The following is a 27,613-nucleotide window of genomic DNA, read 5'->3' as shown; positions in this document are numbered from 1 at the left end:
AGCAGCATGAGGAAGTAGAAGAGCCGCTAGCTCCTGGGGTCCCATCAAACGCTGAAGACTCAGGTTTTCATGGAGGGGAAACAAGGGGAGAAGAAAGGAAAAATCTTGAGTTCCCTATCAATGCCAGTGCTTCCTCAATCCCTGCTTCCTGGAAAAGCGTCTGACCCCCTAAGTCCAGGGCCGGAACAGCGCCCTCCCCATGCTCTGAACCTGGGCTGCTGTGTGGCCTTGGAGAAGTCGCTCCCCCTCTCTGTTTCCTCATTTGACAACTTGGCCGCGGGATGAGCTCCAGGATCACTGAAGTCCTCCCCAGTTCCGGCAGCTGGTGATCTAAGGGCACCAAGTCTATTCCACCATGAAGCCCCCTCCTGCAAGGAGTGCCAAGTGCTCCTGTGTTTCAGGAGAGATGGGAACCATCCTTTGTGATATGCTGCGGTGTCTCCGGAGCTTCGACTCCATGCCCTGATCAGCCAGATGGTGCAAGGATCCTTTGTGATGACGAGGAGAGGACAGCCGGTCAGTGCTGCTAGGGGCCACAAGGCCCTGCCTGCCCCCAGCAGCAACCCCAGCTTTCCATTGCCCCCAGGTCTTCCATGACCACCCCTCTTGCTAAGCTGAGGGCTACCTTCAGGGTTCGATCCTGAATTTCCCAACTCCTGGCAAAGCCCCCACCTCACCCAACTCCTAGCACACACGGTCTGCAGGAAATAAAAATAATATTCCATCAAGACGTGCTGAGGCAGGTTCTTTGGGTGTGCCCCGCATACACAGCCAGCCCTTGGCACAGTCCTGGGCAAACAAGAGGGATCCAGTGAGTGCTTACAGATGTATTTCTGGCTGGAGACAGCAAGGTACACAGCCATGGATCCAGCAGCCACTCGTTGGGCATCTAGGATACACCAGGCACCATGCCTGGTGCTGGGATATGGCAGAGTGCACAGGCGACTGTAGACATTGTTCCTTCCCTCCTGGAGGTTACAAAACTCATTCAGCTCAGTGCATAATTGCTGTGGTGTCAAGTGCTCTGAAGGAGATGTATGTGTATTAACCTGCTTGGGCACTTGGGTACCAAAGTGCCACAGACTGGAAGGTTTAAACAATAAAACTGTGCTGTCTCCAGTCCTGGAATGCAGGGGCACAATCATTGCTCACTTCAAGCCTCCAACTTCTGGGCTCAAGCAATCCTCTCATCTCAGCCTCCCGAATAACTGGGACTGCAGGTTTGTGCCACCATGCCCAGCTAATTTTGTTTATTTTTTGTAGAGATGGGGTCTCCCTGTGTTGCCCATGCTGGTCTTAAACTCCTGAGCTTAAGTGATCCTCCTTCCTCGGCCGCCAAAATGCTGGGATTACAGGTGTGAGTCACCATGCTCAGCTCAAATGTCCCCTTTTTATAAGGACACCATCTTACCCGATGAGGAGCCCACCCTGCTCCAGGGTGACCTCATCTTAACGAATTCCCTCTGCAATGATCCTATTTCCAAATGAGGTCACGATCAGAGGTACTGGGCATTAAGATTTCAATATCTAAATTTGGGGGACATGATTCAACCTGTGGCAGTATGGCAGCCTACAATAGATGCCTGGCCCAGAAGCCAGATGAGGCAGAGGAGGCAAAAAAAAGAGCAGACAAGACCATGGAAAGTTAAAAAAAAAAAAAGTGTAAGAAGTCCTTGGTTGAGTTCCGAACAAAACAAGGGGCAGAGGCCTGTCCAGAGGCAGCTCCTAAAGGTGTCAGCAGTGAGGGTGGCAGGGATGGAGGGCTCCAACCTCAGTCCCCTCTAGGGCACCTGGGCCCATGCCGCAAGTCGCAGACCTTCGGATGGGGGTCACCTCCCAGACCTCCACCCTGTCCTCCGGGAATCCCGCTCGCCCAGAGCTTTTGGCGCTGCTCACCTCTCAGCGGGCAAACATTTTTATCCATTCCCTGAAATTAAACTTTCCCGTTTTTCATTATCAAATTCCGAGCTGGTGTCATCTCCCCCATGCCGGCGTGCGGCACTCGTTTACAGCGCCTGAGATTAATATTAGGTGTTTGTAAAAGGCGAATATTAGCTTCTCCCTTATATCTGTCAGAATTAATAACTTCCCCATCACAGATAACTCCGGGTCAATATTAGATTCGCAGATGAGGTTGGAAATAAAATGTATGGAAATATAACGTCTCATTTGTACATATTCAAAAAAGGCCCTTTTATTATTGAAATTCGGCGGCAACTGTTCAAAGGTCAGAGGACTTTGTGGCCTGGAAATACCCACCATCTGGCCCGAGCAGGCGCAGGCGAGGACAAATTGGTGCCCCTCCACGGGGAGCCCGGGAGGACGCGGAGGCGGCGCGGGCACGGACCGGAGGCTCTGCCAGGGATTTTTATAGGGCAGAGAGGGATAGAGAGCTTACCCACCGCCGGCCCAAGCTCATGCTGGGCCCGAAGCCAGGGCCTGGTGTGGGCACCTCGCCAATGGCTGCCGTCCATATGCCCTCCCCACCCCGGTGCCAGATCGGGGGCACGAGATCCCCTCCCTCCCCTCTAGCAGTAGGGCACTGACCTTGCAGACAACAAGGGGTTAACAGTCAGAGCTGCAGGAGGACCCACCTTGTCCCAGCACAGCCTCGCCACCCCCAGCCTCACCCACCAAGCTGGGGGGAGGCAGAGAGTGGCCTCCAAGGCGGGCAGGCCCCATTCCCCGCTTGGCAATCACTCATAAATCATGATTGACAAGCATAATTTTTCCCTTGAGCGGCAAGGGTGCTTTATTTAGTTGTTTCTATTTTATCTGGTTGCAGGAGATGATGGACCCCCCGCCAACCCACTTCTGCTGTTTCCCATAATAATAAAACCCTCCGCTAGGCCAGGATGGGATCCGATTATGTGAACTCTACCCGCGCTGGTGAAAGGGCATCTTGGGACTCAGCCCCTTGTGCGGTGCGATGGAGAAGCTACCAACATGGCCGCTGACAAAGACCAAGAAGGTGGACTCCGGGGCACGCTGAAGACGCCTCTCCTCCCTTGGCGAGGAGTGGCAGCACCCCAGGACCCCACGCAGAGGAGGTTCAGCAAGAGAAACGGACCCACCCTCAGTCACAGAGGGAGTGGCAGGGGCGGGGGTGTGGCGCGGCATCTCCAGGGCCCTGAACAGCCGGCCCCAGGCCGGCCCGTGGGTCATTTTCCTGTCCCCTGGACAGGACTCCATAGGAGCAAAGACCCAGGGGTGTCTCTGCAGCCCCCTGGGCCTTGAGGCGGCGTTACTGAGGTTCATTTGGGGTGGGGGGTGGATATTGAGTATGCCGTAGAACCCCGAGCTGTGTCCAGGTTTCAGAGAGCAGAGGGGCAACAACGCCAGTGAAGGAGCCAGTGAAAGAAGCCCCCAGGAGATCCTCCCGCCCAGCCGCTCGGTCCTCTGGCTCTGGGAGGCCGTTCTTTCCTGCGGCTGAGAAACCTTTCCGGTTCCCAAAGTGACTTAAGCTCTCCCTATTAACGCTCCCTCCAGCTGGGCTGGCACTGAGGTCCCCGCTCCGGCCGGGCCTTTGTGAGGAAGGGGCCCCTGCTCCGGGGAAGATGAAGGGAAAAGCCCTTTCTTTCTTTCCTCCTAAGCCCTTCAAACTCGCGGTGACCCACAGTTAAATCTCTTTTAACAAGGCTCACTTCCTCGCCCAACCAGTTAAAACTCTCCAAAAATAAACAAGGCCCGGGCAGGCTTTTCCTGCAGCTCTGAGGCCAAGCTCGGAGGAGGGGTGGTGTGGGCCCCTTCGTTGAGGAGAGGCCTGTGCTGGCCTCAAAGTTGGGGTGCCGGACCTACTATCCCTGTCCTCAAAGATAGGGTGCTGGGCCCATCCCTGCCCTCAAAGCTGGGGCACATCCCCTGCCCTCAAAGACAAGGTGGTCCACCCCCTGCCCTGAAATTTGGGGTGCTGGGCCCATCCCTGCCCTCAAAGTTGGGGTGCCAGGTCCATTCCCTGTCCTTAAAGGTGGGGTGCTGGGCCTGCCCCTGCTGTCAGAGATGGGGTGCATGTGTCTCAGATGCCATAAGCAGGCCCGGTGCAGGGCAGAACTAGAGATGGGTGATTGTTGACTGCTGTTTATCTCCTGCTCTGAGCTATAAGCTCCCAGGGACAGGGCCAGTCTCATTTGCCTACCACTGTATTACCAGGGTCTGGCACAGTGGAGTTATCTAATAACTCTCAAAGGGAGGGAGAGGAGAAGTGATCCTCTGTCCTCCGACTGTCCACAGTCTCAGGACACTCACCCCATCTGGGCACAGCCATGAGAATATGTTGTCTCCTGTGGTCAGGGTGAACTGACAGGGAACACAGACCTCCCATCCTGCTCACCCAGCCTGGTCAGGATTAGGGTCCTGTTTCCAGCTTTTCCTCTCGCATCATGCAGCTGAGGTATGAGTGCCACCCTCGCCTGGCAGCTGGTGAGGGGAGGGGTTTGTCTGTCACACAGCACAGCCCTTGGCTTTCCACATGCCCAGTCTCCTGGCTGGAGGGTAGTAACAAAAGTGAAAACCATGCTCAGAGACCAAAGTCTGCTGTCCTTAGGCCCCCAGCCTCCATTGACTAAGACCTTCAAAAGGTCACATCCCAGTGAGTGAACTCTTGGGATGGGTGGATGGATTGAGGAATGAGTGGGTAGATCAATGGTGGAAGGGTGGATGGATAAATGGAGGAAAGGAAGCAGGAATGAAGGGATGAATGAATAGATCAATTGATGGGTGGATGGATGAATGGACAAATGGATGGATGGATGGATGGATGGATGGATGGATGGATGGAAGCAGGGATGAAAGGATAAATGGGTAGGTAGATGAATGAATGGGTGAGTGGATGGATGAATGTGTGGATGGGTGATAAATGGATGGAGAGATTAATAGATAGATAGATGGGTAGATGGATAAATGGATAGATGGATAAATGGGTGGATAGATAAATGGATGGAGTAATAGATGAGTGGATGGATGGATGGATGGATGGATGGATGGATGGAGAGAGGGAGGGATGGGTAGATGGATGAATAGATAAATAAAAGGAGAGAAGTGAGGGAGAGAATAGGGAAAGGATGAAATGGATAGATGGATGATGGATGGAGGAAGAAATGCAGAGATGAAGGGATGGGTGGATAGATAGGTGAATGGAGGGATAGATGGGTGGATGGAAGGATGGATTGGTAGATGGATGGATGAATGGAGGGATGGATGGATGGATGGATGGATGGATAGATCGATGGGTTAATGGAGAGACAGATAAGTGAATGGATGGCAGGGGTCAGTGAACTTGGCCAGATTCCTTTTCTGGAGACTTGCTTTATCTTTTCATTCTCCTGCTGTGCAAGCTACAGAATGAAGTTGGTAGCTTCATCTGGCATTCCAGGCCTTCCCAGTCAGGCCCTGCCTCTGTGGCTTGCCTTTCCCTGACTGTCCTCCAGGATCCCTCTGCCCAGCCTGGCTGAGTCTGTTGCCAACTGCCCACAACACACTTTCGTAACGTGTTCCCCACCCTCCCACACACTGGGATCACTAATACTCTATGTGTCTCCCTTCTCAGAAAGCTTCCTGGGCCTCTCCCTGCCTGGAGCTCTGCATGCTGTCAGATGGTGGTAGGCTTGTTGCCATCTTCTCTCCTTGCCAAAGGTGAGGCCAGGGGCAGGAACCACTGCTCCATGGGATCCCTGTGCCTTGAGCCAGGGGTGCCCGAGAAATGGGAAGCCTAAGAGTGCCGATTTGAAATTTCATTGCCAGGAATCGACTCTCTGGCAGAGCGCAGGGGTTGTGGTGACAAGGCATAGTCTCCAGAGACCTTTCTCCCTTCCCCAACTCCAGGCTCCACACCCTTCAAGGCTAGACCAGGTGTGATTCCCATCCGCCTTTGCTTCACACAGCTCCTGATCTCATGCATGTGACTGGAAGCTCCCTGGTGGCTGGGGTGGTAAGGGAGATGGATGGTGGCCAGGGTTGGGGGAGGTTTCCTAGAAGGTCTGTCTTCTCCCAGGGCCTGGCAAGAGGTAGGTAGTTACTCAGTCTCATCAAGCCTGACTGTTTAAGCCACCTGAGGTCCCTCAGCTGCTGTGTCGCAGGAAGTGGGGTTTTGGTCACCATACAAAAATCACAAGGCAGTACCATGAGCTTCTCCAAGCAGCAGGTGGGCAAGGCAAAGTATGGCCTCATGGCTCGTCCTGTGGCGTGAGCTCTGAGGGTGCCATGCAGGGCCCACCACCCCATGGGTACACAGAGCTCTGTGAGCAGCACCCACAATTGCTCTTGGAGGGACAGCTGGCCAGGACCCCACTCCAAACTCCAGGGCCTCTGCACTTGCTTCTTGCTGTCTCAACTCAGCCCCGTGGCTGCACCTGGGCTCCAGGTGAAGGTCTGAGCCCAACCACTTTCCAGGTTGTGCAAGAGACTCTAATGGCGAAGGTTGAAAATGGGACTCTCTGCCATATTCTGTCCACCTCTCATGTTCTGTCCCCAGCCCCACCTCCTCCAGGAAGCCTATCCTGATCACTCTAGCCATTAACCAGAGTGGCTGCATAGCCTCACCTCAGTTTCCTCTTTGTCCGGAGCTCACCAACTGCTGCACAGGGGTGAGGAGCTGATGCCCGGGCTCCACCTGCCCCTTCATCCAGATTCCCCAGGCTCAGCCTGGCTTGGGGGCAGGTATGTGATGCTTATGGCTTCACTGGGATTGGCTGCATGAAGCTAGAAGACCCTAGAAGGAGCAAGGTGTCTAGGACAAGTGTGAAAGCTCAAGGGCACGACGAATGTGTGACCTGCTTTGGGGAAGCCACAGTGAATTGTATTGTCTCTGTCCCCTCTCCCCATCCCCCAGTCCCACATCATGCCTCTTCTTCAGGCAACAACTCACACTCTGTGGGATGGTTACATGACCCAGGATTAACCAATCAGAGCACCACATCGCCCTGGCCAGTGATTGGCTCAGAGAAAGGCACATGCCCGGAGCCCAGCCAACAAAGCCTTACCTGTGACTTTTATAGGAGCAATTGTCCTTGGGTTGCTAAGGTGATAGGAGCTGCTGCTGGTAGTTGCTGGTAAGAATAAAGCCAACACAGAGGAAGGCAGAGCTAAGACTGCTCAAGAGAAGCAGAACTTTAATTGCACTCTTTAGGAGCCTGGATCCAGCCATGCCTGAAAGCAACATGTTACATGAACCAATACATTCTGCTTTTTGGTGGAGGCCAAAACCTGGATCTATGTCACTTGCAGTCAGACTCCTGGAATTATACAGGCCCCAGAGCCAGTCTCACTCATGTCCTGTGGGCATTCCTGAATGACCACAGGTTTTTTTCAATCCAAATTGTTACAGCCATTCCCATAGCAATGCTGGGCTTGCCTCCTCAGCCTCTGCATGGCGCTCCTCCCTCCACACACCTTCTGCTACCCCATGCTTTTCTGGGGACAGCCATGCACTTCCCTACAGAGGCATGGTTTGTCTTCCACTGCCTCATGGTACCTGGTTGCAAAGCTAAGATGTGACCACGTCACCTAACTCTACAATGTGGTCCTTCCCTCCCTTCCCGAGGCTTGTCCCAACCTTCCTGGAGAGGCTGCATTTCCATAGCACACATTCTATGATCTCCGTGACCTTTCAGGCACATTTACTCCTGGCATGCTGGCCAAATGACAGGTCCTCCCTCTGAGACACCCGGGTCAATGGTCAATATCCACAAAGCCCCTGATCCAACAGAGCCTGCCTGCCTCCTCTCCCCGCACCTGGGCTGCCCTCTCACCCATTTCCTGCTCCACATCCACCTCCCTCCCTAGACGAGAGGCCCCAGAGCCCAGAAACCAGGCCTTGGTGCCCTGGGGTCCACACAGCACTGGCACACAGAAGGGTTCCATGCAAGCTTGTGGGATGCCACAGCTCCCGATTGGTTTTGCAGGAGCTTCTGTGGACACAGACACCCTTATGGAATGTGAGTGAGGAGAAGCTGCCCACAGCCCCCTTTGGGCATGAACCCAAAGCCCAGGGGCCCCCACATTGGGATCTCTGTCAGCTGCCCCTGGGGCAAGCCACTCTCTGCCCCTGCCAGGGCCCACACGTCCTGCCATCCAGCCTCCTGGGGTGCACTTCAGCACAATGGGCTTGGCGGCCCCATGGCTTCCCAGGCGGATGTGATGGCAAATAGCAGGCACTTGGCATGTCTTCGGGATTTCTGAGCATAACAGAAATGTCAGGCGGATCTTAATGAAAGGCTGTGGGCTTCTGGGGATTGACAGGCAACGCAGAATCCTAATTTTCAGATGGCTTATTCTCAGGGCTTTCGACACCCGGGGCCAGAGCTGGGGAGCCCCCCAGGTCCCTGTGGAGGGCTGGACCCTATCCTCCATTGCAGGAATGGCTGCTCCACAGCCGACAGATGCCCCTTCCGGGGTCTGGCCACCGGTGCTGAGTCCTGATTTAGAAACTAAATTATTTCTCTTCCTCATCCGCAGCAATTGGACGCCTGCCTTTTGCCTACACTTTGTGAGCAACGTGTGGCAGAGAAGGCAGCGTCCCCACGGCTGCCGCTGACGTCAGGAGGGCTGCCAGGAGCACAGTGGGCCGCCCAGGCAGGTGCCGCGTGGGCAGGTGCCACGGGGCGGGGGCGGGGCCAGGCGGGCCACAGTAGCTGCTGCAGGCGCCACCCTTAAAGGGAAAGCCTGCTTTCCCAGCCAGCTCCCGGGGAACTAGGGAAGGGCGACTACCCTCAGCAGGGCAGGCCTTACCCTCGAGGGTGAAGTAGGAAGAACCCCCACCTGGGGTGGCTTGATGTGTGCCCCAAAATGTGCCTGGAGCTTCAGTGAGTGCTGCTCTGTGCTTGGTGGCTGACCCTGGGCCGGTGTGTCTCTAGGTGCTGCGAGACAGTGCTGAGTTGGACAGACAGGATCGGACGTGGGAAATGAAGCGGGTTGGAGAGACCCCCTCCTCTGCAGCACACAGCTGGTGCTCTTTTGATTTCCGTGCAGGTGCCACTGCAAGTCCCCTCTCTCCTGATGAGATTGTCCATTGTGCCCATGTCCTTCCAGGAGGACATCCCTGCTCCTGCTGCTCCAAGGAGCTCAAGGTCTGATTGGAGGAGACAGACCTCCGACGAGTGAACCACCAAGCTGGACAGTGATAACTCCCAGAAAAAGCGGCCCCAGCCTCATGGAGCGTCATGACAAGGCAGGCGAGTGGGTGACTTGCACAGGCACTGCGCAGGGATTCACAGCTGGCTGGCCGGTGACTCCACAGCCTGCTGCACTCCGGAGGGACCCTGGGTCTGCGGAGACACCAGGTTCTACCCTGCCCTTGCTGGCCCCTCGCTTGGACCCCCAGACCTGGGTCAGTGTCTGTTTCCCTCACTAAACTGGGGACATGAATGGGCAGCTCCCAGATATCATTAGTGTGGCAAGCCCAGTCCCTAAAAACAGAAGGAGGGAGGGAGGGAGGTGGATCTGATGGCCTCAGGCAGGTTGGGGACCCACACCACTGGCCACAGGCCCTCTCTCCTTCCCTAGGGTCTTCGCTTTCCTGGCCCTGCCCTAAAGGCAGCAGAGTCCAGGAAGGCTGCCTGGAGGAGGGTGGTTCTGTTGGGCCTCCGTAGGAAGTAGGATTTGGATGATGGCTGTAAGCAAGAAGGAACCCCAGTGCAGGGATAGTGTGATGGGGGTACAGTCCCCTGTGCTTCCCGCCTGTGGGCAGGTGAAGGTGGGCAGGCTCCCCTGCGAGGCCCTGAGGGGAGGGTGGGGAGCAGACATGTGTCCTGGAGGGTGTGCAGGCCTGGTCTCCCACCTGGAGGGTGGCGGAGAGGGCAGCCCAGGTCTGGGTCTGGGCAGGGATGATCTGAAGGGATCTTGGAGAGGACAGGCCCATGGTGGCGGCTAGGTGGGGACAGCGGAGGGATGGAGCCCTGTCACATTGGCTCCTGCTGCCCAGAAAAACTCAGGGCCCCAGCCCCTTTAGAAACCGTCCCAGCCTCACCCCCCACCTTCTTGACCGCAGTCTGCTCCCTGTTCCTCGCCCACCCTGACCCACTCCAGCCACAGAGGCCCCCCTCGCAGCTCCTCGAAGGCACTGGACTTGTTCCAGGTGCTGTGCCTGCCAGGAGGGCTCCGGGCTCCTGTGAGCCTGGTACAGACACCACATCTAGGAGTCTTTCCATCCCCGACCAGGGCAGATCACCTGCTGTCTACTAAGAGCACCCTGGGGCATTCCTCAGATGCCTCACCACTCTGGGGAGCAACAGGCTTTTTTGTGTGATTACGTTTTTAACGTCACCTGCCCTCCACCCCCTGCTCTGACAGCAGGGACCATGGTCACAGCCAGACCCCAGCCCAAGTCTGGTGTGCAGGAGGCACTCGGTCAATGGTGGGGGTGAGTACCTGAGCAGCCGCCTTCAGAAGGGGCGGCAGGTCTGTGCATCCTCCAGATGGGAGCAACCTGAGAGCTGGCCAGGGCTGACCCCCATTCCCCCAGGACACAGCGTCCATCAGAAGGGGCCACTGTCCACAGGTCTGTGCCTCCTCCAGATGGAAGCACTCTGCGAGATGGCCAGGGCTGACCCCCATACCCCCTGGGACAGAATGCCCATCAGGAGAACCCATTGTCTGCAGGTCTGTGCCTCCTCCAGATGGGAGCACCCTGAGAGCTGGCCAGGGCTGACCCCCAGGCCCCCAGGACACAGCTGCTGATGTGCCAGGCAATGGACTGACTGCTTTGGTTGATGAGGGAGGGAAGGAAAGGAGAAGGAAGGGAGAGGTGAAGAAAGAGGGAAGGAAGGAAGGAAGGAGGGAGGGAGGGAAGGAAGGAAGGAAGGAAGGAAGGAAGGAAGGAAGGAAGGAAGGAAGGAAGGAAGGAAGGGCGAGCACACTCTCTCCCAGCTCCCTGTCTTCTTCCCTTTGCCCTACAAGGCTGAGATTTCTCTGGCTGTGCCATCTTCAGGGAGGCGGTGCCCAGGGGAGTATGGCAGGAAACACCAGGCCTGGGGCTGCACCTCCTGAGCACTGTAGCTCCTAAACCCACCCGCTGAAGCTCCACAAATAACCCCAAAGGGGAACGGAGATCAATGCACTGCCCTATTGACAAAACCTCAGCCGTAATGCAGATAGCTCTCACGTTTTTATTGTGTTCATGTATGTTGATTCATAGCAGTTTTGTCAATAAAAAAAACCACACAAAGTCTCACAGTAAAAATGTCACCAAAAATTATTTATTGCTATGATAACAGCAAATTATATATTGAAGGAGATTTGTGGTGTTGGGTGGGACAGAGGCTGGTGGCATCGCTGGCGGAGAAAGGGCCCCTGTAAGCCTGCACTGTGGCCCCACCATCACCTGAGTGGTGCAGGGCCGGCTTGGGCTCAGAGCACTGGCCCCCAGGTGACAGGGAAGTCGTGGGTAGAGTCCACACCCAGACATGAGGGAGAATGTGATCAGCAAAGTAACACAGGGGCCCAAGGCAGGACGGAACAGTTTTTCACCAGGGAAGCCAGGAAGAAGTCCTCACGCAGTAATAACTGGGCCATCTTGGGAAGACCAGGTAGGTTTCAAATATTCACTTCCACGAGGAAGAAACCGCAGGAGCAAAAGCCGGAGGGTAAGAAAATGCTTAGCATGTTTGGAAGACACAGAAATAACATGCTTAGTGCCTGGGCGCATGGTCCTGAGTGAGGGACGCTCGGGCAGCCCTGGATCAACCCGCACCTGCAGGAGCCTTCGCTTCCTTGCAGATGGCGACCATCTCCGCAGATCTCTTCCATCAATAAAAGTGTTTTTATAAAATTTCTTCCTTGGAAAATTGACTCCCTGGTTTTGGTATTTCATGGGTAAAGTATAAATTGTGGAGGTGGCACCAACTATAAAAATGAGCTTTTCTTTTGAACTATAAATGTGCTGGGAGGTGGTGCGGAGTGCCCCGGTGGGCCAGGGGAGAACCTTAGTGGCTGCTGCCTGGTGTTACTGACAATATCAGTGGGCGGGGGCTGGGCGGGGGCTGGAGTGGTGGGCGGGTCTGCTGAAGGTGTAGACACCAGGGCCAGGGCCAGCCCCGGGGGTGGAGAAACTGGGGTGGGGGACGTGATGGGGAGGGTACGACTTCTTTAGAGTTGTGCATGCTATTCTGGACAATTGACAAGGGGGTGGGGATAATGTTTCTTTTCCTGGAATGTCTGCCTGGGGGGTCAAAAATTTATACTTACACCAAGTGGTTGGATAAATAGGAAAGAACGCATTTTTTTTTTTCAAAAAAAAATCAGTGGAAGATTTCTGCTTCATACTGGCAGCCCTTTTCCTGCACATCTTTCTCTTTATGCGGTTTTGTCTCAGTGATTTGAGCATGTTCTAATTTTGTCATTCAAGCCATCTGACTTTCACTGCTCTATACAAACAAAACCTAATTTAGTCTGAGATGTTTTAAGTCATAACAATGACGGATGGCCAGGGTTCAGGTGTGGTGGAATATTTAAATACCTAGTCTATATTTTTCTGATATAAAGACAGGCAGCTTTTTGTACTCTGATTAATTATGATTTTGCATTTCAGAAAAAAAAATAGCTTTTTCTATTCTACATTATTAATTGGTTATTTAATTAGGAATTCTCCAAGCTTCAGATGTTGGGAAGCTAAATCTGTGAGTGGGTTTAAAAAAAAGCCAAGCTCTATCCTGTTGCCTTTTTGTATCTTATGAAGGTCACAATAAGACGTGATTGTTTGGCATAGCGGCAGTGAATTATGCCACCAGACAAGCTTTTAACCTATGCGCCTTCACTCTGAGTGAGACGCACGGGGCCTGTGCTCTCTTTAAACCGTTCTCTATTGAAGAGGATTCAATCACCATAATGAATCTGAGGCCAGGCAGCAATCTTCCGCACTGAAAGAATTTCTAAAAGATTGTAGAATTTGTAAAACGAACAGCTCGCAGACTAAATGGCTGTGTGGGTGAATCAATTATTGCAAGGCCCCGAGTAGTCATAATATTTAGTACATATCATAGAGTGTTTCAGGTACAATAAGATATGCTCGTTTTTCCCCGTTCCTGCTGGAAGTGGTACCGAAAGCCTTCACGCAACCCCAGCTCATCTGCCGCATCCCGGGAGAGGTAGGTCAGGTCGAGCGCACCCACTGCACATCCATGCGTGGACGTGGGCATGTGCACAGGCAAGGAGGGGCTGCCTTCTGGAGAGGTGGGTGGTGGGGGAGCTAGAATACTTTCCCCAGCCTCCCCGCTATTCCATCAAGTCTGCCTCAGAAACCCATGGAGATGCTAAGTTGCCAGTTCTCTTTTTTTAGAGCCTGGTTTTGAACCGTTTCCTTATTAATACAATAATTATTTTTCTCTGACAGCACCATTTATAACCATCTACTCTGTGTCCAACTAGCCCTGTTTTCATTAATCAATGGTCATAGAGACGACTGTCATCACCTCTCTGGATGATGACTTATCGGCCTAATGCAGGCTCCTTTCTGGGGACCACAAATCAGGTGAGGATGGAGCCTTTTTGGCTGCTTGGTGTAAAAGCTTCTAGCACAAGACTAGGTACCACCTAAAGACCTTTACCTCAGAGAAGGGCACCAGGGAGTTTCCAGGAACTTGTGGAAGGTTGTTTTCACTGTGTTTTAAAGGTTGCAAGATGGGCAGCCCCTCTCAAGCATCATAGGGAAGTCTCGATGAAATCCAAGGGGAACTCAAAAAATACCCTGATGTCATCATGGCAAAGGTCCCAGTTGGAGTATTGGAGGAAACCTACCACGAGGTCAAGAAGGGTTAGAGACGAATGTTATATAGATTGGGACTAAGGCAGGGTTTTACGTTGGCTGTCGCCAGAATGAAGCTGGGAGATCCGTGAAGTCCCTTTAATGCAGTTCCCAGTTGCCTCTATTCACGTTGCAATGACAGCTCCTCTCCTTAGCATTCTGCCATAGAAGGGAACAAGTAGTGCCCAGTTTCTCAAAGTCGCAGAAGTGGCATTGCTCAGTGTCCCCTTAGTTTATACTCCCTGGATGAACCTTTCCATTCTGAGGCCTATGAAACTACAACTCTGTCTTCAGGGGGTGAGAACATCTGTTTTGTGACAAACTTTAGCCTGGCTTTGCCTCTGTGGCTGTTCATTTGTCATGAGCATTCTGACAATGTGAATGGCTCACCAATCTCAGCTGGTGAGGAGATAAAAAGAAAATCCCTCATATTTTTCTAAATTTTGTGCAGAAATCTCCTCCTGTGAACCTCATCTTTGAGCTCCTTTGCTAATAGAGGACAAAGAGGTTAAGTCTTTTTTTGAAGTCTTCAGCTGGTAGACTGCAGGGCCAGTACTCAAGTATGAATCTTGGGAGCCCCTACCTCCTCCCTACAAAGTATCTCCTAGCTGGGTGTTTCTCCCTTAAGCAGTTCCTCCCTACTCCACCCAGGGCACCCATGACACTTCCCCAGAGAAAAGGAGATGCTGTCCTCCCAAATGAGCCCAGAGCAGAGATCCTCACCAGCTTTCTCAGGCAACAGCAAATGGGCCAGACCATCCATTTCCAAAACATTCCTTCAACCCAGCTCTCAATGGCCTGATTCCAATACTCTGCTAAGAGAAAAGGGGAATAAACAGAAGCAGCTAGAAGAGCTACCTAGCAATGAGATCCACATCAACAGATAATATCAAGTACTTAAAAAAGAATCTAACAAACCTCACGCCAGCACTTTGGGAGGCTGAGGTGGGCAGATCACGAGGTCAGGAGTTTGAGGCTGGCCTGGCCAATGTGGTGAAACTCTGTCTCCACTAAAAATACAAAAGTTAGCCAGGTGTGGTGGTGCATGCCTGTAGTCCCAGCTACTTGGGAGGCTGAGGCAGAAGAATTGCTTGAACGTGGGAGGCGGAGGTTGCAGTGAGCTGAGATCACACCACTGATTCCAGCCTGGGTGACAGAGCAAGACTCCGTCTCAAAAAACAAACAAACAAACAACAACAACAACAAAAGAATCCAACAAACTGTGTTCATAATCTCTACAGAGAAAATTGTATAATTGTATCTAAGAGTTCTTAGAGAAATCCTAAATGGAAAAATATACCATATTCATGGATAGGAAAGTTGAACATTATATAGATATCAATTCTCCCCAGATGGATCTATTGATTCAATATTATTTCAAAGTCCCAACAGAGACTTTTAAAGAAACTTGTTAAATGATATGGAGCAAGCAGGCAAGAATAAGCAGGATGTTTCTGAAGATGAAAAGGAGGGAGGAAAGACTTCCCTCACCTTATTTAGGACTTAGCATGAACCTATAGTAACTAAGACAGTGTCATATTAGTGCAGGGAAAAGGAAATCAATCAGAGAAATAGTCTAGAAAAGGAACCTCACATTAAGGTTTATGGCATTTGGTATATGACAGTTACATGTCAGATCAGTAGGGGAAAAACAAAAAAAAAATTACTATTGAATAAGTGAAGTTGAAAAATGATTAGCCATCTGGGAAATGAAGAAATTATATCTTCTCTTCATACCATGTTGACAAATCTAGTCCAGATGGATTAAAGACTTAAATGTTAAAAACACAACTTTAAACTTCTTAGTAGAAAATATAACTAAATATCATTTAGACCTTGGGGTAAGAATAGATTTCCTTAAACAAACATCAGTGACTATAAAGAAAAAAATTAACACATTTGACTATATTAAAATTAAGAACTTTATATTTATCAAAAGACAACTCTGAAAGTGGAGACAAGTCACAAGATATTTGCAACACATGCAACTGACAAGGATTAATATCAAAAATACACTGGGGCTGGGTGTGGTGGTGCATGCCTACAATCCCAGTCTGTAATCCCAGCACTTTGGGAGGCCGAGGCAGGTGGATCACCTGAGGTCAGGAGTTCAAGACCAGCCTGGCCAACATGGTAAAACCCTGTTTCTACTAAAAATACAAAAATTAGCCAGGTGTGGTGGCACACGCCTGTAGTCCCAGCTACTTGGGAGGCTGAGGCAGGAGAATCACTTGAACCGAGAGGCAGAGGTTGCAGTGAGCCAAGATTGTGCCATTGCACACCAGCCTGGGCAACAGAGCAAGACTCCATCTAAAAAAAAAAGGACTGCATATCAGTAAGAACATAAGCAATACAATGAAAAAATAGGCAAGGGACATCAATAGGCATTTCACAGAAGAGTAAATAAATATGACCATATTAAGAGAAGATTAACATCAATGGTGATCAAGGAAATACAATCAAAACCACAATGAGAGACCACTTTGTACCTATTTGATTAATAAATACTAATAGTCTAATAACACCAAGCGTTGGAGAGGATATGGAGCCACAGCGTTGCTTATGTGTTGTGGGAGAGGCTCACCACATTAGAAAAACAGCTTGAAATTATCTCCTAAAGTTGAATATTCACAGCAACTCCACTCCTATGTATATATACCCAAGACGAAATCTTGCACATGTGCAAAAGGAGAGACATGCAGGAGTGCTGTGCCAGCACTGTTCATGATATGAAGATGCTAAAAACACCCAAACTCTCTTGAACAGGAGCTACAAGATACAAGATACCAGATAGCTAGCTTGTATTTTCACCCAGTGGAACACTACAGTGGAACACTACATTGAGTGAACAATGTTGAGATGTAACAATATGAAAGAATCTCAGCATTATCCTAAAAGTAAGTCACAAAATGTGTATACAAGATGGTACCTTTTAAAGTTAAAAACAACCAAACGAAAATACATGCCTTGGGAAATACAATGTAGAAACAAGAGAAATGTGTAAAAAGAAAAGCAAAAGAATGAACAGAGAATTGAGAAGATGGTTACCTTGGGTAAGAGAGGTGGGGACATAGAGAAGTGGGGGGGCCATACATTGTCGTCAAGTTCTTAGTTTGTGTTTTGGTGGTGGGCTCATGTTATTAAAAGTATTGTTTAGGACCAGGCATGGTGGTTCATGCCTGTAATCCCAGCACTCTGTGAGGCCGAGGCAGGCAGATCACCTGAGGTCAGGAGCTTGAGATCAACCTGGCCAACACGGTATAATCCCGTCTCTACTAAAATTACAAAAATTAGACGGGTGTGATGGTGCTGGGGTGGAGGCTGTGGCAGGTGAATCCAGGAGGCAGAGGCTGCAGTGAGCCGAGATCACACCATTGCACTCCAGCCTGGGCAATAGAGCAAGACTCTTTCTCAAAAAAAAAAAAAGTATCATTTAGGCCAGGCATGGTGGCTAAATGCTGAGGCAGGCAGACTGCTTGAGTGCAGGACTTTGAGACCATTTCTACCAAAACAAAACAAAACAAAAAAACAAAGAATCCCAAAAAACAAAAATCAGCCAGATGTAGTGGCACACACCTGTAGTCCCAGCTACTTGGGAGGCTGAGGTGGGAAGATCTATTGAACCCAGGGGTTCGAGGCTACAGTGAGCTATGATTGCATCAATGTACTCCAGCTGGGGGGACAGAGCAACACTCTGTCTCAGAAACAAACAAAAAAAAAGTATCATTTAAATAATTACACCGTGTATAGGCCATGCATAGAGCAAGGAAGATTGTATGTGAACTAAGTATTGTGCTAAAGCCATTCTATGTACTCAGGTCCAATTTTTCAAAAGTACAATTGGCCCAGCAATTATTCTTCTAGGAATGCATCCTGAGGAAAATAACCAGAGATGTGTGCAAAGAGCTGTGTACAAAGCTGTTTAGGGCCAAATTGTTTCTAATAACAGAAAACTGGAAAGAACATTAGTGTCCAACAATAGGAGATTGGCTGAGTAAACATATGGTACCCTCATGCGATGGAATATTAAAGAAGTTTCCAAAAGCAGGGTGGTGTTTTGTACATATACACACTGTGAAAAAGAATCTAAAAGGAAAAGGCAATAAAACTACAATGCCGATCATTTGGTGAGAGTACAGGTGATTTTTGCTTTTTTCATCCTTCCTGTCAGATGACATATTATTCTGTAATTTTAAAAGGTAAATTTAAGAGATAATAAAAGAAACAATACCATGCCTAGCGTATGGAGAGGAGCAATTGACACAAACAAGGACAGCCATTTTGCAGATATTGAAAGGACAGGTTCCTCAGATGGGCAAGGAGAACACTTTTATTATTGTAATATTTTATATTTTATATACTAAAATTCTTTAAAGTATGTTTATCAGATAGTTGGGAAGATAGACAGAAATGTAAATAAGTGTCCTGATAATCCCATCAATGAATACTGATGGTCTTTCTAGTCCTCTCCTCCAAAGTAAAAAGTAGAAGCTGGGGTTGATCAGTGATGGTTAATCGTATGTGTCAACTAGGGTAGGCCATGGTAGCAGTTATTGGTCAAACATCGGTCTACATGTTGTCTCGAAGGTATTTGTTAGAAGTGACAAACACTGAAGTCACTAGACTTTGAATAAAGCAGATTGCTCTCCATAATATGACGGCCCTCATCCAGTCGTCGGAGATCTTAACAGAATTGAGGAAGAGGGAATTCCACCTCCAGCCAATCTTTGGACTTGAAATGTAATGTCAACTCCTATGTGAGTCTCCAGGATGCCGGCCTGCCCTGTAAATTTCAACTTGCCAGCTGCTCCAATTGCATGAGCTAATTCTTTAAAATCAACCTTGAGATGGATGAATAAATTAGACAGACATAGATAGATAGATAGATTAGATATAGATTATATAGATGATAGATAGATAGATAGATAGATACATAGATAGATAGATACAGAGATAGATAATTAGATAGATAAATAGAGAAAGATCTCCATCCTATTGGTTCTGCTTCTCAGGAGAATCCACTCTAAAACATACAGGTACAATTACATATTTTTGTGTTTAGGTCTTTTTCATAAAATAGGATAGTCATATCCTGTTTTCACAAAACATTAAGTAAATTATGAGCATTAGCCAGTGTTATTTTTAAAGTCCTTAAAAACCCCTAATGGTCACATATTTTTATAATCATTCATTCTTAACCAGTTCCTTACTGTCAGACACTTGGGTTGTCCCTAATTTTTCACTGTTGTAAGTCACATTGCAACTAACAGACCGGGAACATCATCTCTCCATCTCTGATACAACTTAGTTTTGAAAAATGTAGCGATCAGAGGCCTGAATTCTAGAGTAGGGCTGACTGCCGTCTGTGGCATTTCACCTCCCGTGGCCTCAGTGGGCGGACCTGTGTGACTTCCATGAGCGGTTCTTGCCACTGCATTCCCTGTTCCTCGGAAGCAGTCAGCCAGGCTGCTCTGCACCTGTCCCCGGGCCTCACTCATGTGACAGTGCTGCGCGCTCCCTGGCCCACCACTCCGCCCTCGGCAGCCGCCCACCACCTCCTCCGTCTCAGCAAGGTTCTTTCTGACCACTTCAGCCCAAAGGGACCTGCTTCCCTCTCCCCATCCTCTGCCCACCCCTGGCCTCCATGACTCCAATGACCACCTACTCTGCGGACACACACGGCCTCCCAAAGTAGAGGGGCCATGGTACCATGTTTCATCGATGTCCTCTATGTGTTGAGTATCACCACGCAGCACACCCACTCCACGGGCTGAAACGTCTCACATGGGCTCCACTTCATCCAGGAAGCAGATCCAAGCAGGCCAGGGAGCTCCAAAGGGGCAGGGGCAAAAACAGGGCTCTAAAAATTTTTTAAAAGTAGGCCAAGCACGGTGGTTCACACCTGTAATCCCAGCACTTTGGGAGGCCAAGGCAGGTGGATCATCTGAGGACAGGAGTTCAAGACCAGCCTGGCCAACATGGTGAAACTCCGTCTCCACTAATAATACAAAAGTTAGCTGGGCATTGTGGCTGGCGCCTGTAATCCCAGCTACTCGGGAGGCTGAAGCAAGAGAATCACTTGAACCCGGGAGGCAGAGGTTGCAGTGAGCTGAGATCACACCATTGCACTCCAGCCTAGATGAAAGAGTGAGACTCCATCTCAAAAAAAAAAAAAAAAAAAAAATTAAAACGTGACACAACAAAATGAAACAGGGTTGAGCTTGGGTCTTTTGTTTTACACACACACACTCATAGATATAAATTTTTTTATTTTTTTGTAGAAATGGGATCTTGCTGTGTTGCTCAGGCTGGTCTCAAACTCCTGGGCTCAAGCGATCCTCCTACCTCAGCCTCCCGAAGCGCTGGGATGACAGGTGCATGCCACCGTGCCAGACCTGGGTGTGAGTCGTGAGGTAGTAGCCGGAGTGTGAGTCTCCTGTGGATCTCTCCTCAGGTAGGGATGAGGCTGCGGAATGTCTCGTGGGGCTTTCTTTTCTGAGTGTCCAGGTGTCACTGAGTCCCTGCAGCCTCTCTCCAGGATCCTCCATCTCACGGCTTAGCAATGGTCCTCACCTGCCCCGCTCTCCCGTGCCCATCAGTCCCGAATCCGTGCAGTATTTGAAATGTGTGCTTTCCCTCTGTCTCCACTGTCCCCACTATCCTCTCACCGAGTGATTGTAATAACTGGTCTCCCTGCTTCCATGCCAGGCCTCCTGCAATCAATTCTGAAGAAAGCAGACCTAGTGATTTTATTTTAATGCAAGCCAGTTCGTCTTGCCCAGGACTCACCAGGGGCTTCCCACTGCACGAGAATAAACTCTATCCTTGGCCAGCAAGGCCCCAGAGGCTCTCCCACGGTCCGGCCATCTCTCTGCCTTGTGCTCTAAACCCCAGCCTCACCGAGCACTCCTCAGGGGCTCCTGCCTTGAGCCTTGGTCCCCACTGTCTCCCCCTCACAGCTCTCCTGTCCGCCTTCAGGTCAGGGTAACTGTTGCCTCCCCCAGAGAACTTCCAAACAGCCCCTGCCCGCCGCACCCCATTAACTTCTGGGCCCATTTCGTATTGTGCTATTTTTCTCAGTAGGCTCTTAGGTTCCACGCAGGTAGTGACCAAACCTGTCTTAGTTATTATTCTGTCCCCAGCGTCTACTGCATCATCAGGGCTCAGTAAACCTTTAGAATAAATCAGTGTTCCTCCCTTAAATGAACTGTTAGGAATCCAAGGCTGAAGAAGCAGCGGTCCCTCTTGGGGCAGGAAAGCCACAAATGAAGATGCCGCCTCTCCCCAACCCCACCCTTCCCTGCTAAACATCTGGACATCTGCTGCAGGAGCCTTCTCCCAGGCAGGGAACACCCTAGGACGTCTGCCTGCAGGAGCCTTCTCCCAGGCAGGGAACACCATCTAGGGGCATCTGAGCACTGCCCAGCAACTCAAAGATGACCAAGGCAAAACGTCTGTCCTGGCTGCAGACAATAAATGGCACACAGCTCTCTCCAAAAACACCTTGTTTCCCCTGGGTCTGCCCCCTTTCCTCTGTCTTCCAGGACCCGATGAGCTGCGCACACAGTGTGCTGGGCCTTCCTCACCATGCAGAACAGAGAGGGCGGAAGAGTTGCACCAGCCAGCTTTGGAGTCCCTGGGACCTTGGACAGAGGCTGCCCTGCCCCAATTGACTCAGGTGATCAATCAGCAGCCGAAAGAAGACAAGGAAAAAGAAGCAGTGAGAAGGAGGAAGAGGAGAAGTAGAAAAAGAAGAGGAAGAGGAAACAGAAGAGGAGGAGGCGGAAGAAAAGGAGGAGGAGGAGGAGGAGGAGGAGGAGGAGGAGGCTGACAGGCACTGGACAGGCCTTCTGAAGTTGAGATGAGCTGGGAGGAAAGGAGGGCTATGGACAGCGCAGACACAGGATCCTCAGTTCTGAACCTCTCCATCCCTCGAATCCATCCACCTAGGCAGGCAGTCCTCAGCTTCCCTCTCCGCCCCACTCACACTGCCATGGAGTGAAGACCCTGGGGTCTCGGGGTAGCTTTTGGATCCAAGCCTCCATCCACTTGCAAGTCTTCTGGGTCTTCAGCCCACCATCTATAAAGGAAATAGTTATGGGATAGGAAAAGGCAAGATCTCTCCATCAAGAACACAGGACCAAAGCCAATCTTCCTTAGGGACAAGGGAAACTCATTCTCACCCTGAAGTGAAGGCGGGCACGTCTCATCTTCCATTTACTCACTTCCAGATGCAGCATTGCACCACAGCCACACTGCCTTCTGTGTGGTTCTGTGCTGATTTCTGCAAACAAGGAAACAGCTCAGCAAAGTAGGAGATGGCTATGGATGAACACCCAGATCAGGATTCTGAGGAAAAACTTTCAAGTTCAGTGCAATGCCTGGTTCATGGCTCCAAAACTCCCCAAAACTGTTGTTTAGCTTTCTCTTGGACAACACCAAAAGCACAGAAAGTTAAAGAAATTTCCCCCATGATCCCAGCACTTTGGGAGGCTGAGGCAGAAGCATTGGTTAAGCCCAGGAGTTTGAGACCAGCAGCATGGTGTGATCGCATCTCTACCAAAAGATAAAAAAAAAAAAAAAAAAGCTGGGTGTGGTGGCACGCACCTGTGGTCCCAACTACTCGGGAGGCTGAGGCCAGAGGATCACTTGAGGTTGGGAGTTTGAGGTTGCAGTGAGCCATGATCGTGCCACTGCGCTCCAGCTTGGGTGACATAAGGAGACTCTGTCTCCAAAAAAGAAAGGAAGGAAGGAAGGAAGGGAGGGAGGGAGGGAGGGAGGGAGGGAAGAAATAAGGAAAGAAGGAAGGGAGGCAGGGAGGGAGGAAGGGAGGGAGGGAGGAAAGAAGGAAGGAAGGAAGGAAGGAAGGAAGGAAGGAAAGAGGAAAGAAAAGAAAGGAATGAAGGAAGGAAGGAAGAGAGAGAAATTCCCCATGGGCATGGGATTGAGAGTCCTCCCAAGGAGCATAGGCAAGATAACCTTTTGCAAGGCAGCTGCCAGTCACATCTGAGTCCACGCTCCCTGAGACTCTCTGGGTAATATACACAGCACTGATTCCTTAACATTTAAAGGCTGTCAAAGGGACTGTTTTAAGCCTGTGCTGTGCGTCCCCACAGCACTGAGATCCCCAGTTTCCCTACCCCCACGCCCCACACAGGCACATTATATACATTTGTTTATGTGGAGCTATGGCGCTGTCTTGATTGCGCGGCAGTGCGGCCTGCTGATGAGGTTTGCTGTTGACATTTCAACATTAGCTGGCTTTTGTCAATTGTGGCAGCCTAAGAAATTCTATCTTAAGGGCGGCTCTTTATTAAATTTGCAAGATACAAAACTGTGACTGACAAATAGTCTCCTTTCCCTTTGCAGATGCATAAATAACGGCCAGCAACTCTACCATCATTAAAATGTGCTCCACATTTAAAAAAAAAATGTAATCGCCAAAGAGTTTTTTACAAAGGATCAGGGTCCCTGACGTTTGGCTTGATGAAACATTTTCTTGATATTTTTCAACAGTTATCAGCGTGCAGATCTTTGGGGGACTTGAACGGAGGGGGAGAAGACACAGCAGGGGGGAAGACAGAGAAAAGAACATTTCCATGTGCTTCCTTGTTCTGGGTTTTGCCAAACTTTGTCACAGAATCTTCTATGCAACTCTTTTATGTGCTATCGGTGACATAATTCCTATTTTTTTCGCCAGCCATTATATATGATAAATAAAACAATGCTCTGAAAACACTGCGATCTCTCATCAATGTCATTGTGAAAAGGGCCCAGATAGATGAGTTCTGGAATCACAGGCAGATGACATGGCTGGCCATGTATCATCTTCTATGTATTGAACGTAGTCTTTGTAAAGATAGAACGGTAATAAAGAGTGGTATTGTGTGCTCTGAAAGGCTGTGTGGGTCTGTGCATGACTAATCTGTCTTTCTGCATTATTTTATTCAATCTTCTCTGACTTTATGCCTTTGACATTTTTGCTACACTCAGTAAATTTGAGTGAATAGGCAATTTTAAAGAATTTTTATAGGGCTTCAGAGAAGTCATATGCAGACTGTATCTTTGTTCAAATTTAACAGTTTAAACATTTCCTTTGTCTAGGGTGCAGAGTAATCTTTAGACAAAAAAAAGAAAGAATGCTCTAACCTTAAGGTTTTAACGTTTTAACGTTTCCTGAAACATTTCAATTATTTAAAGGAAAAAAACAAAAACAAAAACAGAAGAACAAGCTTATGTTGGAGGAGCTGCCCAACTTTCTTTATTTTATCACTGTTATAAACAGAAGACTGGTCTTTCTGATGAAGACATTCCTTCTTTCTCCAGAATTTAGAGATGCAGAGAATGAAATTAAAGGGGATTATTTTGCAGCTCGAGTTCAAATGGCCTCATTTGAACATCACCCACTTTTTCTGACTTTGCATTGCAAGGGTAGTTGTCTATAAGTAAATAACGACTTCACTGTATGTCTTTAACTTACTGTATAAGATGTTATCAGTTCATTATCTAATCTGTAACATTAGTTTGGCTAAGCACTGCATTTAAATAATTTATGCCACAGAGTGGTATGCAATAGAAATATTTTTTTAAATTATTTTATTTGCTAAATTGTGTGGAAGTCCTCACCTGAAGTATAGCAGACTGCTACATTTCAAAAGACACTCTCCTACTTAGGCCGTTAAACGATTCAGAAAAAAAAAAAAAAAACTGGGATTCCTTGATAAAACTGTTTGGGCTGGCAGGTGCTAACCTCATAGTTCTGGCTTATAAATACTTTTTAAAAGATTATTAAGCAATTTAAAGTAAACCTAAACTACAGATGAACCCAGCCTGATGGATTCACGTAGCCAATTACATTTTACAGTATCTATATCAAAAACATAGTCCATATATTTCATTTTTATGAATCACTCCATAAGCCCACATCTATCTAACAGGGTAACTGAGCACTTATGTTTAGTACCTTTGAGATATTTTCGAGAAACTGGATCTCAAGATTTTCTTTTTTTGTTGTTTTTTTGTTTTGTTTTGTTTTTTGAGACAGAGTCTCACTCTGTGGCCCAGGCTGGAGTGCAGTGGCCCAATCTCAGCTCACTGCAACCTCTGCCTCCCGGGCTCAAGCAATTCTCCTGCCTCAGCCTTCCTAGTAGCTGGAATTACAGGCGTCCACCACAATGCCCAGCTAATTTTTGTATTTTTAGTAGAGACAGGGTTTCACCATGTTGGCCAGGCTGGTCTCAAACTCCTGACCTCAAGTGACCCACACACCTCGGCCTCCCCAAGTGCTGGGATTATAGGCGTGAGCCACCGCACCTGGCCTGGACCTCAAGATTTTCTCAAGTGGGAAGCCAGTTCTCTGTGGGACATTTTGGACAAATGGTGACTGGCAGGTCTCACTGCCCAGCGCAGCTGGACTCTAGGGCTACTTCTGGAGAAGGATGGAGTTGGGTCCAGGGCAGAAGGCAGTTTTCTTCCAGAAACCCAGGGAAGGCTAAGGGCACAGAGCTGTTAGCAGTGGCCTCTTGCAGGACCAAGCCGGCCTGCATGCAGCCTCGCTGCTCCTGGAACTTGACTGCAGGTTCCCCACCACACCCTCGAATGCACAGTAGGCACCTGCAGGAAGTATAAGCAGCTCCAGAAGTCTAAGAGCCCAGTCATGGTTCACAGGCAAGGAACTCATCGGTCATGCCTAGCGCTGGTGGTGTCCTCACCAAGAACACTGACGAAGACAACTTACACCCTGCTGAGAACTTGTGGTGATAAATACACAGGTCCGATGTGAGGCACTGAACATTTCTGTAATCATCTAGCACAGGACGAGATCGGATGCCTTGTGTCTGGGTTTGTGACTTCCGCCTTGTAAATGGATAAACATTTCACATCTCCACGTAAGACTGAAACATGAACTCCTATCTTTTTTCATAGCAGACACAAACAAATACTACTTTTTTATCACTGCAAAGCACTTGATGTAAGTTCATTAAAATGAAAGATTGGAGAGCCCCCAAATATAGGATAATATGATTCATGTACAGATCCTGGATAATAGATGTGGTTTCTATTATTTTCCTACTACATAAAGGACTAATCCTGCTGCTGCAGGAACACTGCTGCCTTTCTCTTCACGAGCCATTTTCATAAAACTGGATAAACAACAAACACAACCATGATTAGCTGTGACAGTTCCCCATTGATTTATTGGACTCAAATCCTAAGGAGAAGTCTAGTTTTAGGTCTGTCTCCACACGTTTTTATCAAATACTAAAACTAAAACTAGTTTATGTATTTTAACTAATACATAAAAATGAAATGATCCACTATCTTCAAAATAATAGAAAATAAAAGGTTCTGCAACTTAAAGAGATCTTCCTAATGTTACCAAGCAAGATGCAGGATTTGCATTTTTGGAACCCTGTCCCTTCAAAGTGAAGCAGCAGTGGAGAGGCCCTCTTGCCGGCATGCTTTTTAAGCCCAGCCTGAGTTCTCTATGCTTGAGAGCGTCTTATGATGCTGTAACTAACCTCAAACCTGGAGCAGCAGGGGGGCAACAAACCTCAGAATACAGCAATGTCATGCTTTACAGGCACTCTCTCAGCAACAGCATGAATGAGGGGGGAAATTGGTTGCCTAGGAAACCCTCTAGTCCTGGTAATTATTACTGTAACTGACTGCACACCCCACCTATAACAGAAATGAATAATAATTTATAATCGCTGACTGGCAGCTTTCTGTCTGTGCCTCTGCTCACCACTGCTACCTACTGGCATGCAAAATTAGTTACAAGCAAGCAGTGGGGTATGCAGAGAGAAGAACCACCAGCAAAAAGAACATTTCAAGAAATCTTCTCCCATCTTCCCCCACCAGGTTCTGAATATAGTTCAAGTCAATTGCTGCTCGATCAATAGAGCAAAAATGAAAAGTGCTTTGTACAGGGGTTGAACAATGTAATGGAAGTTGGTCATCTCAATTAAAAGCAATTTCATATTGTGACATGAACTAGACCAAAAAGAAGGTGCTTAATAAGGTTAACAGATGCTAAATAACAGCATATATCTTAATGACCCCAAATATATGACTCACAAGCTATTTAATAGTATAGAATTTGATACTAAGCAAAACCACTATAAATAAAATCCTATCTGGTAGTTTTGATCAATTAAACTACATAATTAACAAAGATGGTCCATTTATCTTAGGTAGTCTAATTTGCAGTACAGTGTTAAAGCACCTCTACTGGAAGACTAGTTTGTTTAGAAATTAGAACATTCATAGTGATTTACTGGATTTAAAAGACACAGCAGGAGTTGGCAAAATTCACATATCACGGGGTTAATGTGGGTTAGAATGTAGCTATTTGTAATAGAAAAATATTGCATACCAAATACACACATCTGATTTCTTTTAATCTTGGTTCATCTTTTTGTAGAAGCCATTAGTTTGCTAAAATGAACAACAAAAACAGCTGCATTTGCCACTATTAGGACACAGAAATCTGCCACTTTTTTTATTTCCAAAGCAAGAGAATGACACATGGGTAATGAACCACGCCCAGGTTACCGGAAAGGTGTCGACTGACTGATGGCTTCCATGGCTCCCATCGTAAGGAAGGCTATGTCCACTGAAGTCTACCAGTTGTATTCATCAGCTGCCATATATTCAGGCTCCACAACTTACTAGTGTGGCCTGGTCAGTACATTCCAAAGTTGAGAGAGCCTTTCCAGTTCAAGAGGAAACAGGTAAAAATGGACAAATAGCCCCCAAAGTGTGCTGAAGCCAGGTTAACGATCACCAAGATGAAGAGTATGAAGAATAATTACAGGGAAACCCTCAGCTCTTCCATGGGCAGTCCACACTTAACCCTATGGAGCCCTCACATCTTCC

The sequence above is a fragment of the Trachypithecus francoisi genome, unplaced genomic scaffold (genome assembly GCF_009764315.1).
Source record: "Trachypithecus francoisi isolate TF-2019V2 unplaced genomic scaffold, Tfra_2.0 Lachesis_group12, whole genome shotgun sequence".
NCBI classification, from domain to species: domain Eukaryota; kingdom Metazoa; phylum Chordata; class Mammalia; order Primates; family Cercopithecidae; genus Trachypithecus; species Trachypithecus francoisi.
This window is presented reverse-complemented; position numbering follows the sequence as displayed.